Source organism: Ambystoma mexicanum, chromosome 14, assembly GCF_040938575.1.
Source record: "Ambystoma mexicanum isolate Mex_15411 chromosome 14, UKY_AmexF1_1, whole genome shotgun sequence".
Taxonomy (NCBI): Eukaryota; Metazoa; Chordata; class Amphibia; order Caudata; family Ambystomatidae; genus Ambystoma; species Ambystoma mexicanum.
In genome coordinates this window covers 565,074,095-565,092,180 of record NC_090940.1, presented here as the reverse complement: position 1 = coordinate 565,092,180, position 18,086 = coordinate 565,074,095, and the positions used below count along the sequence as shown (strand labels likewise).

Below are 18,086 nucleotides of genomic sequence, written 5' to 3'. Positions count from 1 at the left end.
CTGAAAAAGATTTAAGTATTCCCCTATGAGGAATACTGCAGTGATCTATTCTTGAATATCCTGGCCACACGAATGCACTGATTGCTCTCTGCTACTTTGGGTACCAGTTCTCTACCTGTGGGACAAGTCTGGCATTTTGATATGATAGGCTATTTATAACGCGCTTAATACCCAGAGGTTTCTAAGCATGCACCCGGGGAATCGAACTGTGCAGCTCTCCGTCTTGCTTTCAAGACGAGCACGTTGCCGCTGAGCTATCCTGCCACCTGGGGGTGAAAAACAGATTTGCAACACTCGCAATCATACAGATCCCATCACCCGCTACCAGCCTAAACTTGCACTCCATGCAAGCAAAAATCTCTCACAAAAGGCATACTTAAATGAACCCTGGACTTATTTTGCAGACAACCCCTAAAAAAACGGATACAAATGCCATCAAACCAAAAGCCAGCACAGACCAGTGAGCATTCAACAAGCATTGCTGACACTCCAGCAGACGTTAGAGTGAGCATATTAAATCCAACACCACCTTCACATACGGGAATAGAATATCACCCATGAACTGTGACAAGCCCAGCCGCAATTCCTAATAACCGTGAAGCGCACAAGCATTTGGATGAACCAAATGTGGCTGCAGCACCAAATGTTCACAGACCAGCAGAGTTAGATAGAATTGAGGCAATTGACAAGTTCCAATGAAGAGGACACTATAGACGGGCACAATGAGATCTTCCTTACTAAGAAAAGGAGAAACGGACTAGCCAAGAATAAAAAAACACTAACAAAATGAATCAAGCCAAAAGATCTAAGAACTTACCTTCGAAGAAAGCAATCAAGCCACTTGCGCATTTATTCAAAACCTTAAAGAGCTGGGAGACGAGGCAAACAACTACTGCTCAGTAACGACATTACAAACAAAGAAAACAATTGAACATCCACCAATGGAGACCAACGAAAGTAACTCATTCCCCTTCATGAGTCCATCACATGCAATGCTTCCCTCGAAGAGAGCATAGAAAAAGTGAGATTGCGATCAAGAATTACTAAACCTTTCTGTATACAGTGTTGAAGAGCGCAACTCAATGCCTATAGAGATCAACCAGCCATAGAAGGTCACTGCAACAGCAAGATCTGTGGACGGAGTTAATGATAAGGACTTCATACCTCAAAAAGCAGACAGCAAAGAGATGAAGAGCACAGATCTGTTTCTCACGTTGGAAGAAAAACTAAATGGATTCATTAAAAGGATATTCAAACAAAGCCAGACTCATCCACTTGCAGAACCAACTAAAAACCACAGGTTTTGCAGCTAAAGAGGCAAACAGGGCCTCACAAATTAGATCTGAATGTCTCAAACCAAAATCCCATAGGTTTAACGAGTCTTGATAGTTCCAAAAATGAGCACACAAGTGCCCAAGAAATATAGAACCATATTAATTCGCTAAATAATCAAACTACATGAAAGTAGACATACCAATCTCTATTTAGAAAGAATAGTGCAAGCCAGCGATTACCTAAAAATTAATCGAACAAACATCCTAAACCTGTTACATCATATTCCAGCTCTCAGAACAATTTAATCCAGTGATATTCAGGTGGTTTACTTTCCAACACCCCTAACATTTGACTGTATGCAGATCAATTCAAAATTGATTTTTCAATTACTGCTAAATTCTGCTGACCAACTATGGCCTCTGGGCTTTGATATAAGCAACAAGTTATCATAACATAATACATCAAGCTCTACTAATTCTAAGCAGGCTCTAGTGTTGGCTTCAAACTGAGCTATCAACCCACAGGTTTATGATAACCCAGTTTCAACTACATCAGGTCTCTACATATTCAACAAACAACAATCTCACTAAAATCGAAGACTCTGATAAAAAACCTATGCAAGTCACATTCCAAGCACATCCAACTTCTGAAAGAACCAAACGCACACAAAATGTCAGAAAACCAATTCTTGCTGAAGCAAATTGGGAATGGCTGGCAGGAGCCTTAAATTCAAAATAAATACGCTAGAATGAGGCACCCCTCGAAAATACGTGAGCCACAATAGGCTTGTGCAACACAAGGGGTTTTAGTCACCTCTTTAACACGAATAGCTGCCAATTTGAACAATACAACATTCTTTGTTTTCAAGAGACTTGGCTCTATGCTGCACCGATAGCTGAGGGATTTGACTTACTCATAAATCCGGAATCCAAAAGCAAGAAAGGAAGACCATCATCTGGTTTTATAGCTCTGGTTAACAAGAATCCGGGAGCAACAATTATGCACGCAGCTAATCCAAATCAGAGCATTCAAATAACCATTCTCAATTGGTCGTATCACAAATCAGAAAGCAAAGTAGAGTTAATCCTAGTAAACATATATGTGAACCCCATAAACTAGAAAAATGAATGCTTCCCTCAACAATCCCATGGTAATAATATGTGGAGACTGCAATTTAAATTGCATAAACTTTGAAAAAGCTGGTGCTTTGCAAAGGCCAATGGTTCATCATCAGAGAGAAAATCAAGAGTTGAAATCTGGATGAATGAAATGGACAACCTGTTATACTTCAAACACTTTTCAACATATGAGCGCTGTGAAAACCCAGAAGACCACCTACGTGTGGTTACCGTGGCTGATGCTGGATTAAGCTGACAGTAGGAATTCTCTTGAAAACCCCTCCATGGCCCTGCTCAAAGGCGTGAACACAGAGGTCCACAGGAAAACCCTTGTGGGGGAGAAAACCCTGTGGAGTGCTGCTTGGGTGCGCTGACTCCAGTGACTCATGATGGTCTATCTGGCCATATGTTAAATGGACATACAATTGGTGACATTCCGAAGCACCTATCTGGAGCAACAGTCAGTCAAGATTACATCAGGTAGAAATCGACAGCATCTCGAGCGTTCAGACATAGCTAATCTGTGTGAACGTTTCACAAAGCCATTGACCACAGACCAAATGGGATCCAATTATCTGCCGCTTTTGTTAGTTACTTCAAGAAAACAGAAAATCCAATCTTAAACCGCAATTCTAAATATATTTTAAATGATGAAATTCAGGCAAACAAGCGTGAATTAAGAAAAGACATCAAAGCGCTACACTTCTAGAAATCCTTGAAAAGCAAACCGCTATCACCAAACAACGCCAAAGAAACAAAAAACAGGCTCAAATTACATAAAAGCATCTTAATTCAAAAGGATGCAGATTTTTTTTTAAACCATCGCAAGTAAAGACTCCTGAAATGTCTGGGCGCTGTTAAACGATAGCGTCTCGCTACAAAAAGCGATATACATGAATGCAGTTGCTCAAGAAGCGCAAGTAGCTTTCTTCAGCTCCCTAATGGAGCTACATCACGTGAAAAACCATCGTCCAAACCCTTGCAACCGACAAATGCTAGGGATCTATGCTGGTCTAAAACAGAAATCATAGAACTCATTAAAAAAGCAAGAGCTTCAAGAGCTCCGGCCCAGACGGTCTCACAAACTGTATGCTCAAACAGGCACCTGAAGAATGGGGATCTTTCTGCATCAAACTATTCACTGCAATCTGAACAACTGGAACTCTTCCCAATTCGTGGAGAAGATCAGTGATTATCCCCATCTTCAAGAAGGGATCACATTGCCCGATAGCACTCCTTGATGTTTTGGGCAAGATCTATGCGGCCTTGTTGCCATCACGCCTCAAGCGCTGGGCACAAGAATCCGGCCACTTGCCAGGCAATGCAGATTTGTAAAGGGAGTTGGTTGTGCCCTAAATTCATTTTTATTAAACATTCTCAAAGCCCGGGCCCTGTATAAAGGTCAGAAAACCTACATTGCTTTGGTTAACTTTGCCCAAGCTTTCGATAGCATGGATCGAAATCTACTGTGGTCAAAATGAGCGCAATGGAAATGCCCTCAGAACATATTGGCACCCATCATGGCCCTCTACACACACATCTCCATCCAGGTAAAACTACATTTTGAGGGCCTTTTGTCCAAGGATATAAAAACTGAAAAGGCCTCAAAGCAAGGATGACCAAACGTCCTTCACTCTGAAGATTAATGGCCAAACTGTTGGACGAATGCTATACGCCGACGACCTGCTCCTACTAGACCAGACAAAAATTGGCCTACAGCAGAAGTTAAATATTACATACTTACATGCAACGAAATGGCTTTCAAATCAACATGGCCAAGTCGGCAATTCTGGTTCTGAAAGTACAAAAAGGCAGACAAAACTCGAAATGTATCTAGCATCTTCCTAATGCACACCTGTTCCAATCACCAAACGCAAGATATCTAGGCATCAACATCAATTCGAGCTTCACAGATGCCATCACATGGATGCCCTGAAATCTAAAGCAAACATCTTGACTACTTACGGTGAATTAAATCGACCCTGTGTAGTGTACATTTTCTTTGGTGCCGCTAGTGAACTTCTAGAAGCAGAAAGTGTGCCACATACTAACTTCCGGTGCAGAGACCTCATTATGCCTACCTTGGAAGCTCTGGGCGACATTAGAGGGCACCTTCTGGAAGACGACTTTACATCTGCCCCAATGTTTTCCAGTGCAACTAATAAGACACGAGCTAGGATTATGGTCCTTATATGAAACCGTAGAGCGGAACTCACTAGCACTCTACTGCAAGCCAATTTGACATACATACATTTACACCAGGCTTGTCTACGGATTGGGCTTTGGACCAGTGGTTTAAGCGATGCTCGGACCTGCTCGTGGATGATGGAATATCAAATGCAGCGGAAAAAGAAATAAAAAATCAAGATACAATTTATATCTGATCAGATTGACAGAAACCAAAGAATTAAAGAAATTACCAGGTTATTGGACTACATTTCTGAGTCCAAAACACCAGAATTTGTTTATGAGATTCAGATTTAACCTGTTTGACACCAAGGAAGTTCTGATATCTCGAAAGCTAATACAAGGCAATAATGCATTATGCCGACTGTGCAATGGACCGAACGAAACCCTTAAACATGTAGTTCTCTTATACTCGCAACGAAGACACAAGAACAAACTACTTGGGTAATTTCTTACAAAATGTTAGGTCAATGGGCGCCAACAATCGGTGGCGGAATTTATGCCAAGGGACAACCATCATCTAACCCTCGCTCTAATAAAAATGATGCAGGACATTTTTTGAAACATCGGCATGGGCACAAAAGCTCAATACAGTTACATAAAACCGAAAACAAATCTTATTTGAGACACAGTACAGTGACATTGCAAGGCTGACACAAACCGTGACTCACATACCATTGGACAATTTCCCTGTCTTAACTTATTTTATTGTATTGTAATTTAGTGCATCTTCACTGTCCTCCTTCCTTCTCTTATGCTCTTTTGCTTTGAACATGCTTTTCATGATTGCACTTGTTTGGCTTGGCAGGACATATCTTGCACATCTTTTTTCTTATTGTTACATCATTTTTATTGCTGTGCGACAAAGGTTTGAAATAAACCACAAGCCGAAATTAATTTTTAAAAAAAACATTTTTTTGCAGTCGAAACTGCAACTTCCATCAACATTCTAGGAGACTATGGTCCCAAAATGGCTGCTGCTAGGAGAAGCCATATTCTTTTTCAGATGGGGCAATCAACTTTTCGATCCTAAGGTCTGAACTAAACATTTTGCAGATGATTGATTCACAGAATGAAACATTTCACTTTGTGCTTAGTTTGTGGGTCCCATATGCCCATCACAAAGCATGCCAAGCATGTATACTGCTGCAACGCGATTATAGGCAGGGGCAGGAAGAAGCTTAAAAAGGTAGCACTGGGATGCGTGTTCTTTCGGGGCGTTGACCTTGTTGACAACTTATGGCCGCTTTACTTTTATGGCTGAACACTTGAAACACAAAGCTGGCCAATGAAAATGGTCCTTTGAGGTTACCGAGTTATGCCGACATTAATATCCAAAACTGTTTATGGTTTAAGTCTGGGGCACTTCAAGGTGCTCCAGATTATCTGCAAAAAAAGGGTGACAATTTATCAATTACGCTCATGATAGACCCAGACGTTCATATACAGATGAGGGAGAACCCCATCACTGTTGGGAACTGGAGAACAATAGAACATCTGCACAATGTGTGTTCCGTGCAGGTTGATTCGGAGACGATTAAGGTATTCAAATTCTATATAGGTAATTGCTTTACCTAAACATACATGTAGCTCTGCTTTTCAAATTGAAAGCTTAATTCATACATTTCCATAACTCATATTGACTAAATCAATAATAAAATTTATTAGAAGAACAAAATAATTATACGACTATACAATTATACAATTATGAAAAAGGCATAAAAAAGAAGTCCCAAAGATGATCATACAAAAACACCCAGTCGTTTGGTACTCAAGGAAAGTACCACTATGAACTATCCTTTACTGCTTATAACCATGCACCCCCTAAGAAAGGTCCAAGATCCCTACTCTAGTCCTAATCTAAAGTGAAAAATAGGGGGTGGTAGTAGACTAATAGACACATAGCAGGTAGAGACCCAGAAGATCCACATTTCAAAACAAATACTTATGTCACCTATATAAACTAGGGGCACACAAACCAAAGTGGAAAAAATGTAAACGAGATTTCAAAATATCATGGCTGCATTTTATGCAATAATTCAGACAACGCCCAAAACCGATCAATCTGAGATACCTTCGGTATCCCTCGTCCACCTTAATTAAATGTTTATCTAGATACCGTGTATGCAAACTCCGCCTGTAAGGAGAATTAGAAATAAAACCTAGGATATTGTTCTAAGAGAAACTTAGATTTGGCAGCAACTAAAAACTACCATGTACGAGCAGGTTGTCTATTTCTGCCCTACTGTACAGTTTGACAAACTGGTGTCAAGCTTTATCCATGCAAGGATGTGTACCCTTGATGAATAAGCCACAAGCCCGTTACCAGCATATGATAGCTGCTTGCTTCTCATCCATATAACATGCGGTAGATCATAAATATGCATATTCAACTGAACCAATCAGAAAACTAAAGCCAAACAGAATCAACCTTGTTTCTCTTCAAAGTGTGACCAATTTATAAAGTGCACAAAAAGCATCCAACAAGTTTTGTGAAATATTTCAACAGAGTGTTAACTCACAAACACGTCTAAGAAAATTACTGCATTTAGCATCTGGCAGAGAGGTGATGCCTTGCGAAATTTGGTGGAACAAAATTAATATCACAGAAATGATATCCACAATATTTTAAAAAGGGCCCTGTCACAGAGTGTTGATATTTAACAACTGAGTACGCCAGATCATACTCAATTATTGCTGTGTAAAAATCATAGACATGGTCAAAAGACTACTCAAGTATCAATCACATATCATGTCCTTTAAACCTTGTGGGTGGACGACTCCTTCGCCGAAACCTTTCCTAGTGAACCGACATGGACCGTCTGAAGCAACAGCATTAGATCTTCCTCCAGCTACGCATTTAAGTTGGATAGGTCACCCTTCATAATTAAGTCTGAATTGGGCATTTCGTGGGTAACCGACAAATCCATAGCAATTAAGCTTTGGTCCGCAATAAAGTTACTATCCACTACCTTTGGGGTTCTCCTTTGACCCTCGGACATAATGCCAGTGCATGTTGCTGGCATAGGTTGGTTTCCTCGCCCACTGGGGCAAAAAAGTCCTCCATTTCTTTCTGTTTGGCGATGCCTTTACCAGTGTGGAAGACTGCCGTAAAAGCTCCCTTTCCCCGCAATGAGTGGTTATTAGGTGTGGAGCCCACTATATTTAACTCAGAGACAACCATATTTGCAGCATTGGTGACCAGCCCTGCCTTAACCTTGTCTCACCCCCAGCAACAGAGGTGTTGTGGGCTTCATATGGTCGATATGATCTCTGTTAGAGCAACTAGCGACTGATACCTTTTCAGGGTCCAGACTATCGACCATATGAAAATACGTGCCCCTGTCGATGCGGGACCCCCAGTTTGAGTCAACAAAGAACACTTCTCTTTAAATAGCGTCAGGCCACCTTGCACAGCTTTCTCACCTTCTTCAGTTAATTTTTGCCCCCACACCAACGAAGCAGATTTATAAATACCATCAGCCATCGATTTAGTGGCTTCTGCTAGCAGTGTTGGAGCAAGCAGAGACAACCCCTGCCCTGCTTCACTTCCTCTGAGCATTGGCTCCCGGTACATCCCGCTCATAAGGATCAACGGGTGTGTTACTTCAAGCACAGGCTTAGTTCATAGATCGTGCTAGTAAAAGGGAATAATTATGTGCAGTCTAGTGCCCGAGGCCGGAAGGCATGTAAACAGTTGCCCAAGTTATGAATCCTGGGCAATAGGGTAGTGATAGTGTAGCGATTACTCTAAATATATACTTTCTTTTGCTGCGGCAGAACCTGTACGTGTCCAGCAGTAATCGCAAGCCCCATTTCCCCAAAGGAACTAGCCTCAGCATTGTAGTCAAAACGGGAAGACAGAGGCGGCTCACTACATCTGTAAGCTGTTTTGTCCATGAGAAAAGGTCCTCCAGACCACGGTAAATCACTTGTACACCACTTCTCTGTATGATTGAGGGGTTTTAAACAGTGTGTAGCAGCAGTCCTCTTACAAGCACCTCTTCCAACAATGGGCACTGAAGAAATCCTTACACCACGGTAAATTACTTGCACACCACTTCTCCTTTAAAACAAGTCAATACATTTGATAAAGTCAATGCATACATTATTAAAAAAAAAGAATCTGCCTTAATTCAGGGATCAAAATATATGTTGCAGGAGCAGAAAAACTGCTCCTGGGTGTAAGTATTAAACCGTGAACAGGAGCTACGCTTGGACCACAAAACTAACTTCTTTATGAGATAGGAACTATAACTTTTGCCTCTTACACTTCAAATGTCGTTTCCGAATGCACCTTGAGAAAAAGTCCTAGATACACAAAGTCAATGTCACTTAGGTATCTTTGCACAGTACCTGCTGGGTAGTCACAAGTAGCTCCTGGCAGCAGCTATTCTGCCTTACAAATAAGAGCTTGGTAACGCACAGCCATTTGGATCCCGATAACCAAGGGAAAAATATTCCATACATAACAATGTTACACAGAAAATCTCAGGCATGTTAGAAAACTTCGGGCCGAATTCACAGAAGCGTTTTATAATGGCAAAATCCCACTGGAAAACACACTGTGAATAAGGGCCTTAGTGGGTGACAAAGGCCAAGGTTAAAGCTGGACGAAGTTAACTGTATTGCCAAACAAAATGTAATCTTAAATGTACAATTTACAAACATTAAAAGGAACTGTAGGTACATTTAAGGTCGATTTTCCCAATGAGATGAACAGCATTTCAACAATCCCCTTAATTCCTCAGCAAGAGCGGTGCCTCATTTCCACACCATATATAACATTTCTGCTTAATTCCAATGTATCAGATAATAGTCTTTTTTAATGAATTTTATGATTTGGTTTACATATAAAGCCTTTTCAGAATTACACAAAAGTATTTTATATACAAAGCCATGAGAAAAAGACCATGCTATAGAGCAGGGTCCTGAAGTGTTCAATGAGAAGACAAAACGTGCTTATAGCAGACCGAGTTAAAGAAGGTTATCAACATGCGGTCTCCATTTTCAACAAACCTAAATTAGTTACATCATTGAATTGATTGATGTGGTCTGATAACAACCATCCGTCGAGCCAACAGAGTTCATAAGCCACAACTTTGAGAAACCAATTGATAGAGATTTGCCTTTCAGCAAGATATTTCCAGTTTCAGAACATGGGATTTCATTTGTGATATTTAAATCGTAAATGAAAACTTAAGAGATCAATTCTGAAGGTTTGTACAGTCGGAAAGGCAAAGCATTGACAACTTCAGCAAACCACACCGCCATCGCTCTCTTTATCAATGATTTATATCAAACAATCAAGTCAAAAACAGAGGCTGTATATATGCATGTAAATTCTCACTGGGAAATCACTTCTTTAGTTTCCATAATATTAAGAACAAATGATTAATACCACAATCCAAAGACACTGTATCCTTTTAGGAAGTTCACAAACACCTATTTGGGGCTTTGTGAGATGTAGCCGTAATGTTGACAGAAACCAAGCTCAAGTGTGACTAATTAGCAGCCCTACATACAAGTGGCGTATAAAGCATTTTTACTCCCTAAACATTGACGACTACTGCCAACAAAAAATAGGAAACCGACACATAGGAACCTGTCGCTCTGCTTTCACCCACACAGCACCATTGATATATTTGGACCTGTAGTATACGCAGTGCCAATTAAGTGGTAAAAATTTAGCTTAGTATGAATAACTAGGTGCAGAGAAATACTTATTACAAATACATTTTATAGTTAAAACATATTTTACTTGCGTATGAAAAAGACTCCCATTGGTAATGGGAGTAACTTTTACTCTGTAAAAAATCCTTTTACTCCCAACTTTAAAAAATAGGGAGCACAATACTCCAACTTAACAATCTTACCTGGATCACTGCTAATAAGAGAAATCCAGTATAACAGGCAACAGAGCTATATATTCACTACAACAGCCTATACGCCACACAGCCACACGTTTCTTTCCTTGGCATGGTATCCTAAAATTGCAATTACAGAATCTCAAGAAGCATTTGCAATGCTTTTAATGAGTTTAATGCTTACATGTTTTCCCTTTTTTTCCAGTACCTCTCTACTCGTGTGATTTTCATCTCCCTTCCTTCTCTCTTGCCTGCCTCTCCCCTCCCTCCCCTCTGTATATAGATTATGGCTAACAGTTGTAAATATGCTTTGTATATGACATTCCTTTGTTTGCTTGATTGAGATGATAGTGTTGTTGATTGTATTATAAATGTGCTTTGTATTGTAAATTCCTGTTTGCTTCATTGAGATGATAGTGTTGTTGATTGTATTATAAATGTGCTTTGTATTGGATATTCCTGTTTGCTTCATTGAGATGATAGTGTTGTTGATTGTATTATAAATGTGCTTTGTATTGGATATTCCTGTTTGCTTGATTGAGATGATAGTGTTGTTGATTGTATTATAAATGTGCTTTGTATTGGATATTCCTCTTTGCTTGATTGAGATGATAGTGTTGTTGATTGTATTATAAATGTGCTTTGTATTGGATATTCCTGTTTGCTTGATTGAGATGATAGTGTTGTTGATTGTATTATAAATGTGCTTTGTATTCGTTATTCCTTTGTTTACTTGCTTGATATTATATTGTTGATTGTATTATCTTGAGCATTTCAATAAGTGTATGCCCAAAAAAAAGAATCCCAAGAAGATGGACTGCAAACCTATCAATCCAGTCAGTTTATGGCTGGGAACTTATAAGTAAAGAGCATGTGAAGTAAGAGGACTCAATGGCAACATAAGGGGATAATTTTTCCCTCTCCATCACTAGATACATAGAGAATCAGGGTGGATGCTTGGTTGGGTGATTTCTTGAAGACCAACATTTTCTGTGACTCTAGAGGTTTGGCAGTAGTTGGTGTATTAACCAATTGACAATATAGCAAGGAGAAATATTAGGAAAAGAAAAAGCCCCAAGTCTCCAAAGCCAGCGACTCAATCAAAACGTTAACGACAGTGTGACTTTCTCTTATTAGTGTGGCATCTACACTCTTAAGCGCAGCTGGACACTTCCAGACAGTGAACACGGAAAACTGCAGAACCTACATTTGAAGGTGCAGTATTGGTCCTTACTCAAGCATATTAGACTATTGTAGAAACGACATGCATGATCAGAAAGTAAACGCCATTTGGAACTCTAATGATAGCCCTAGTTAGTTAAGAATAGTCTAGATACAAGGGTGAAGCATACATTTCAAAACTTGGTACCCTAAGATCCTAGTTGACCTTTAACTTTGCCGTTTACTCCAACAAGCAGAGCCACAACCTCAGAACACTGCTTGGGACTTTCTGAACTTAAATGATTTACCTGTAGCCTTCATTAATATTCCACATACATTTTATTAGAGCCAGAGTCTTACCATAGGGAACTGTGATGCATCAGGACGGTACCAAACAAAATTACCATTCGGTGGCTGTATAGTGAAAAAGGGGAGCCCGGGTGTCCCCCGCACCCTTGTTCACTACAATGGCATCGGGGGCATTTGACAAGAAAAAAAAGAAAGGGTCCCTGCAGCGCCGAAGGGAACCGGTGGCACACAAGGAGGTGTGCTGCCAACAGGTGAAAAGGGGGAGGGCGGTATGGGGGTCATTATATGACTGAGTCTCCCATTTCGAATTCAGCATTGCTGCATTCAGTAATTTCGAATTAGAATTGCAGGATTCGGTCAAATCACAGATATCCCATCAGGATCACTATACACCACACAGCGATTCCGACAGTTCCGTTTTTCCCACTATTTCCTACAAGAAACAGAGCCCTCGTTTAAGGAAACAGAGGGCATGAACTGTCAAACTTAGTGTCTTAAGATCCCAGTTCATCTTAACAACTGAACTTCATGGTTTACAGTAACAAATTGGGTCTGAACATCAATAACTTACTTCAAACCTGCATGAACACACTATTTATATTTTATGACATAAGGTATATTTTGAGTATACTTCTGTATGGTCAATCCTTTATTCAAAGTACTACTGAGCTTCCCCACTCCCTTCCTAAGAGTTGAAGTGGATTGTTTGACTGCAGCCGTCAAAAGCTGAGCCTTGCAGTGCTTAAGGATTGCATGCTTGGTTTTCGGAAAAAGTAACCCTGTGACCTAAACCAGGGCATGCAATATTTATCTGTGTGGCTTTTTGGATTAAAACTCCCCTTTACACGAGCCAGCATAGTAAATGGTGAGATCTGCACAGCAGCAGGTTGCACCAAGGACTGGGATATACACATTAACCTGTGTGATCAGACACTATAGAAAAATCATATGGCCCAGGGATAGTAAAAATATTGCCTGCATCCAATTAACTTCAGTGAATTGATGGATTTTACCTATAATCTCCTAAAAAATGCCAGCAGTGCATTAAAAGCAACTGCTCATAGCAAATAAGTTCCTGACTTTTATTACATATATAGGCTATTAAAAAACGTTGACTTTGCGAAGAGCTTGCCTCACATCTGTTTGCAACATGAGGCCGCAAGTTTGATTCCCAGCAAGGGCGACTGTGCCTTCGTCCATATGGGGTTGTTAATTGAGCACCACTGAGTTGGCTCCTCCCCAACACCTCGTCCACATACCCTTAGTTTCTGCTCTCTTGTATCTCTGCTTCCCTCACTGTGTCCGTCCCCATGACTTGCAAAGTGATCCGCTGCTGCCCGAAGCAAGGTCATTGTCCAATAAATACCCTAATAATTATTGCAGCATGCAGTTTAGAATGGAAAAAAGCATACATCGTTTAATAAAAATTAGATATTATTAAGAATCAAAACCACCAATATCCTTCACTTCGTTATTAATATTGTTCTGTGCACATGAGAGAAACCTTTTATTTCCACCATGGGGATATTTGGTGGGTTAACTATTGACTGCCAATCACAAAGCTAATTCTGGTGGTTAATTGTCTGAATGAGTCGCTCGGTCCAGGTTTACCACCCCGTACCCGATACGGAGGCAGGTGGGTTATCCTGGAATGAAATATAGAAAGTTCAATGTTCGTCCATGAAATAAATGGTGGGGGCTGAATGTTGTAATACCCCTAAACAAATCTCAAAATGAGCACTCACCACTAGCTAGTAATAACACACTCTTTTTGATTAAGAAATGGTGTTCCGAGTGAATGTGGTGGAATGAGGAGGCAATGCCTTGATAGTAGCTTGCAACTTGAAATGCTTATCTATGGTAACAAATGTTTAGTTGCAGGAGCAGGGCAGATGTGTGTCCAATAAGAAATCACATCATCACAACCTAGCAGTACGGTGTGAGCAAAACTGATTATGTTGCCTGATGATCTTAGCAGTTCCTTCATCAGGACTTCTGCGTAGCTTTTTAAAAAGATGTTTGCCTTTCAAACAGTACTCCAGTTACGTTTTAGAAGTAGGAGTATTTTACTCCCTATTTTTTAAAGTTGAGAGTAAAATTATTTTTATGGGAGTCAAAATGCAAGTCCATTTCCCAATGAGAGTATTTTAGAAGCAAGTAAAAATATGTTTTAACTGGAAGACAGAAATCCTTCTGTAATAATTATTCTTACACAGTTATCAGCACATTAAAAGATACAGGTTTACTTCTCCCCCCCCCCCCCCAACACTCTCTGCTTGGAGAAGCACCGGACCTGCAAAGAGTTGGAGCTAGAGGACCGAAGTACTCTAGCAGGGAGGTATTTAGGGAGAGAGAGTTGGATGTAGCGAGGTCCCAGGCCCCAGAAAGTATTTTGGATGATACAGAAGTTCTTGACTTTGATCCTTGCAACCACCAGGAGCAATGGGAGAGGGCTTGAGAGATGCGGTCTGTGGGCTCGAGGCCAAGGATAAGTTTAAGAGGGCGTAGGGAGGGAAGGAGGACATTATTGCATTGTCCCCTTCACCCCTGCTAAAAGTACAGCAGAAATGGGCTTCAGTTTGTATGCACTCATGGATTCACCCAGTTTGTTAAATTACATGGACTACAAGAATGTATACTTAACTTTAAAAAAAAGTGTTTTATTGACCACCTTCGTGGACTAGATGCTCATTCCAACTCCCCATTGGTCCTCCTTTGTATAATGGCATTTTTTATGCAACTTAATGCAATTTACACCAGAACAACAAAATAATGTTCTTAACATACACTTATAATTTGGTCGGGGCCAGTCGCGTCCCCAAACAGGGTTTTACATATGCCACCATTCACCTAATAATACCAATCAAAAAAGTATCATGCAACAAATGGAATTTCTGAAAACTGACGGCATCAAACAATGAGCTTGAAGAAGCATCAAAGCTACATGCCTCAGAAAACTTGAAAGCATAATCTTTCAACATGGATAATCAGAATAACAAAATCTCAGCCTCCAATTTAAAATTAAAATGTCCTATAATCCAAACCTATTTAATCCCGAGACATAACAGATATAGAAATGAAGGATGATCCGTAATTGACACCAAAAAAAAAAGACAAAACTATAAGACCCTATGAATACATTTAAGACCATCACATCCTATCGGTAAGCACACAATAAAATATTCTACTTAAGCAAATGCATTAAAATCTCATTGTCCAAGAAGTTCTCTCCATGGTGTTTCAAAGGTAAAGCAGCTGCTGTGTTCAAATAATGGTACATATCAAAGAACTGGAAATGATGTGTCAGTTAAAGATACACAAAACATCCACAAAATTAGAAACACTGAACCACACAAATCAACAAATGATTTGTGATTAAATAATATGAGTGACTTGAATGCAAAGTCAATTCCACAAGAACTCCCTAGTTACATCCCCAGATAGAAGCACAAACACACACACACAGACAGAATAGTGTACCAGAATGAGGCATGTTTCATTTAACTATGCAAAAAGCAAACACTAAGAACCAGCAAGAGATGCGGATTTTAAGAGACCTTGTAACCAGCTGCCAAATAATACATCTTCAACAAAATGGAGTGAAATCTTGATAAGGAAAATGAGCACTTGTTAACAGTGTCAATTCCTGAGAGATGAACAATCGAGCAAACCAAATACACGTTTGGGAATAATATGCCCAACTGGTCTGCAATCCTAAAGCAATACCAAAAGGCCTTAAAAACGAGGCTGCTATACAGCGGGATAGTAAGGAAGGAGATAATCCATTAACTACTGGCCAAAGTAGACAGCCTCTATAAAATCTCTCTTCTGTGCGGGAAAAATCAATTTCAGATCCATGCATTTCAGGCTACCAATGAGCCAAATAACTTTCCATACATCAAATGCACTTTACAGTGTACAGAATCTGTTTAAAACGTACTATTCTTTAAACACGACTTTGCAGGAACGTTTTCAATGGAGCACAGAATTAAGGAAGGTGTCCCCCCACATTGAGTCAGAGTTGTCGTAAATGCCCTTTAGGCCGGAACGCCGCCAAGAACATATGTGCTTACAGTCAAGTAAAACGCCTCCATAACAAATCCAAATCTTTGAAATTAGTGTATTTCCCCCCATCTGTACTGGCTCATTAACTGATGCTAGAAGTAGATAAAAGTGTACGTTTGTGCGCAGGTAGATTACCTGCAAGCTATTGCGATCATGGGAGGAAACTTCTAAATATAACCGACTATTCATGAAAACAACCACTCTAATTGTTTAAGATAGGTTTTTACCAGGCACGATGACAGACACTTCAGATAAGCCTCCCATGGCTTGTGACTGTGGTCACATTTTAATCTATTTCAGCCCATGCTCATGTGGCAGTGACTGTGTTGCAAGGGCGCCCTTTCCTTTTATTTACATGTTCTACTGGTACTCACTGTACATCTGCCTGAAGTTTCTTGCCCTATGGTTTCAACTAGGCAGCCCCTCTGCATCCCGGCTAGTTTTATACAAAGTTTTAAGTTAATCTTTTTTTGTAGACCCCTTTTCTTTACACAGGAACCCTTCGGGGCATGCTGATATGGCACCTTTTTCTTTACCCTGTCAAACGGCCATTTACAGAACCTGCATCCTATCGTGGTCCATGCAGGTACTCTTGAGAATTCTGTAGGTGGAAGTGCTTCCCCATCCCTCAATGCTTGCAGGGCCCAGTAGATTTCAAATCACTGTTGAGCCTCCCCTTTTGTTGGGTCCTTCCAAGACCCTGCATGTTAACTTTGTCAATGCTGGGACTGTAGAAACATTCATCACCGTTATGGCTTTCTTATCACCACCCCTGTACATTGCACTCTCGGTCTCGGACTTCCTTGTTTAATTGTTCCTACAGAACCTCCTTGGGTGCCTCACCAGTTAAGCATTTTACTGTGCTTCTGGTCCCTGCAAGGCTTTTCAGTTGCCCAATACTAAAAGAGCCTACTCCTCTGTAGCCCATCTCTTACACAACATTACTGTGCTCCTCTTGCTTGAATGGTCTCTGGCTACTGTGCCACAACAGTCTCTTGATGCATGCAATTTGTTCCTAACTCCAGATATTCACATCGTCAAATTATCTACTGGATCCATATGGGTAGGGGTCTACACCACCAGATTACAAACCCCATGATATCCGACTATTGACTATGCTGGTTAGGAATGATTGGTGTTATAGTCCAAAAACTCAGGCGAGCCAAAGGTTGCAGACCACTTATTTAGGGTATTCAAGAGTTAACAGCCACTGCATGCACTCTACCATCGGTGAGTTGTATGCACCCATATTGACTTCAGGCACCTGTGAAGGCCCTGTATGCTCCCACTGACACCTGATCCAAACATGGATCAGTGTGCTCTTTAAACCTGTCGATTCCCATGGTCACCTGTGGGTTATCTTGTCTACAGGTCCATACTGGTCAGCTAGGCTACCTTCGGTACATGAGAGCCTCCAATACCTGCCCTGTAGAAGCACCCTCCACTCAAATTTGCACAGCTACCAAATACCCGGGTTTCCAAATGCCCCCAAAGATCCAGAATCAAGTTAGTGCTTCTTTCCCATGCACTCTGCCGTCTGTCACTGGAGAGAGAAGACTCTCCCATGCCAAAAAGGCCTTCCGATTCCCAGACCCTATATTGCATCGAAGCCTTCATTTAATTTGCTCTGTCGCCCAATTTGTACGAGGCCACATCATGCATTTGCACTTTGAAGCACCCCCACATGCTTATTCTAGGTCCCTGCAAGGTTTCCCCATGGTACTTTTCTCTCCAACAACTGTGCTCCAGATCCATGCAGAAGATTCTATTATGGTCTGCACTCGGTTTTGCAAGGTTTTCTTGTTGCCCACGTTTTGCAGGATCTTTTAGTCAATTCAGAACTCTATCTCTCAAACCACTTCTGGTTTTCTCAACAGTATTTTACGGGCCTCTCAATGCCTCCAGTCTCAATTACTTCATATACCCTTCAAAGTAGTTTGCTGTCTGAGGCCTGGGCACCCTTCCTAAATACTCTCCCTCTAAAGTTCTAGAGTCCTCTGCTCATCCTCCAACTGTCGGAGGGTGAGCCGTTTTCACAAACAGAGATTTGGGGGTAGATCTTTATCCTCTGCAAGTGCCTCCCTCTGGAACAGCCTCCCTCCGT

At 40.8% G+C, this 18,086-nt stretch overlaps 1 protein-coding gene across 2 annotated transcripts in view; it reads right to left on the bottom strand.

Annotated features, from left to right (window-relative positions):
• Positions 1-18,086, bottom strand: part of CPSF2 (cleavage and polyadenylation specific factor 2) — a 246,260-nt gene that overhangs the window by 226,218 nt on the left and 1,956 nt on the right. The gene's annotated exons all lie outside the window — the stretch shown is intronic.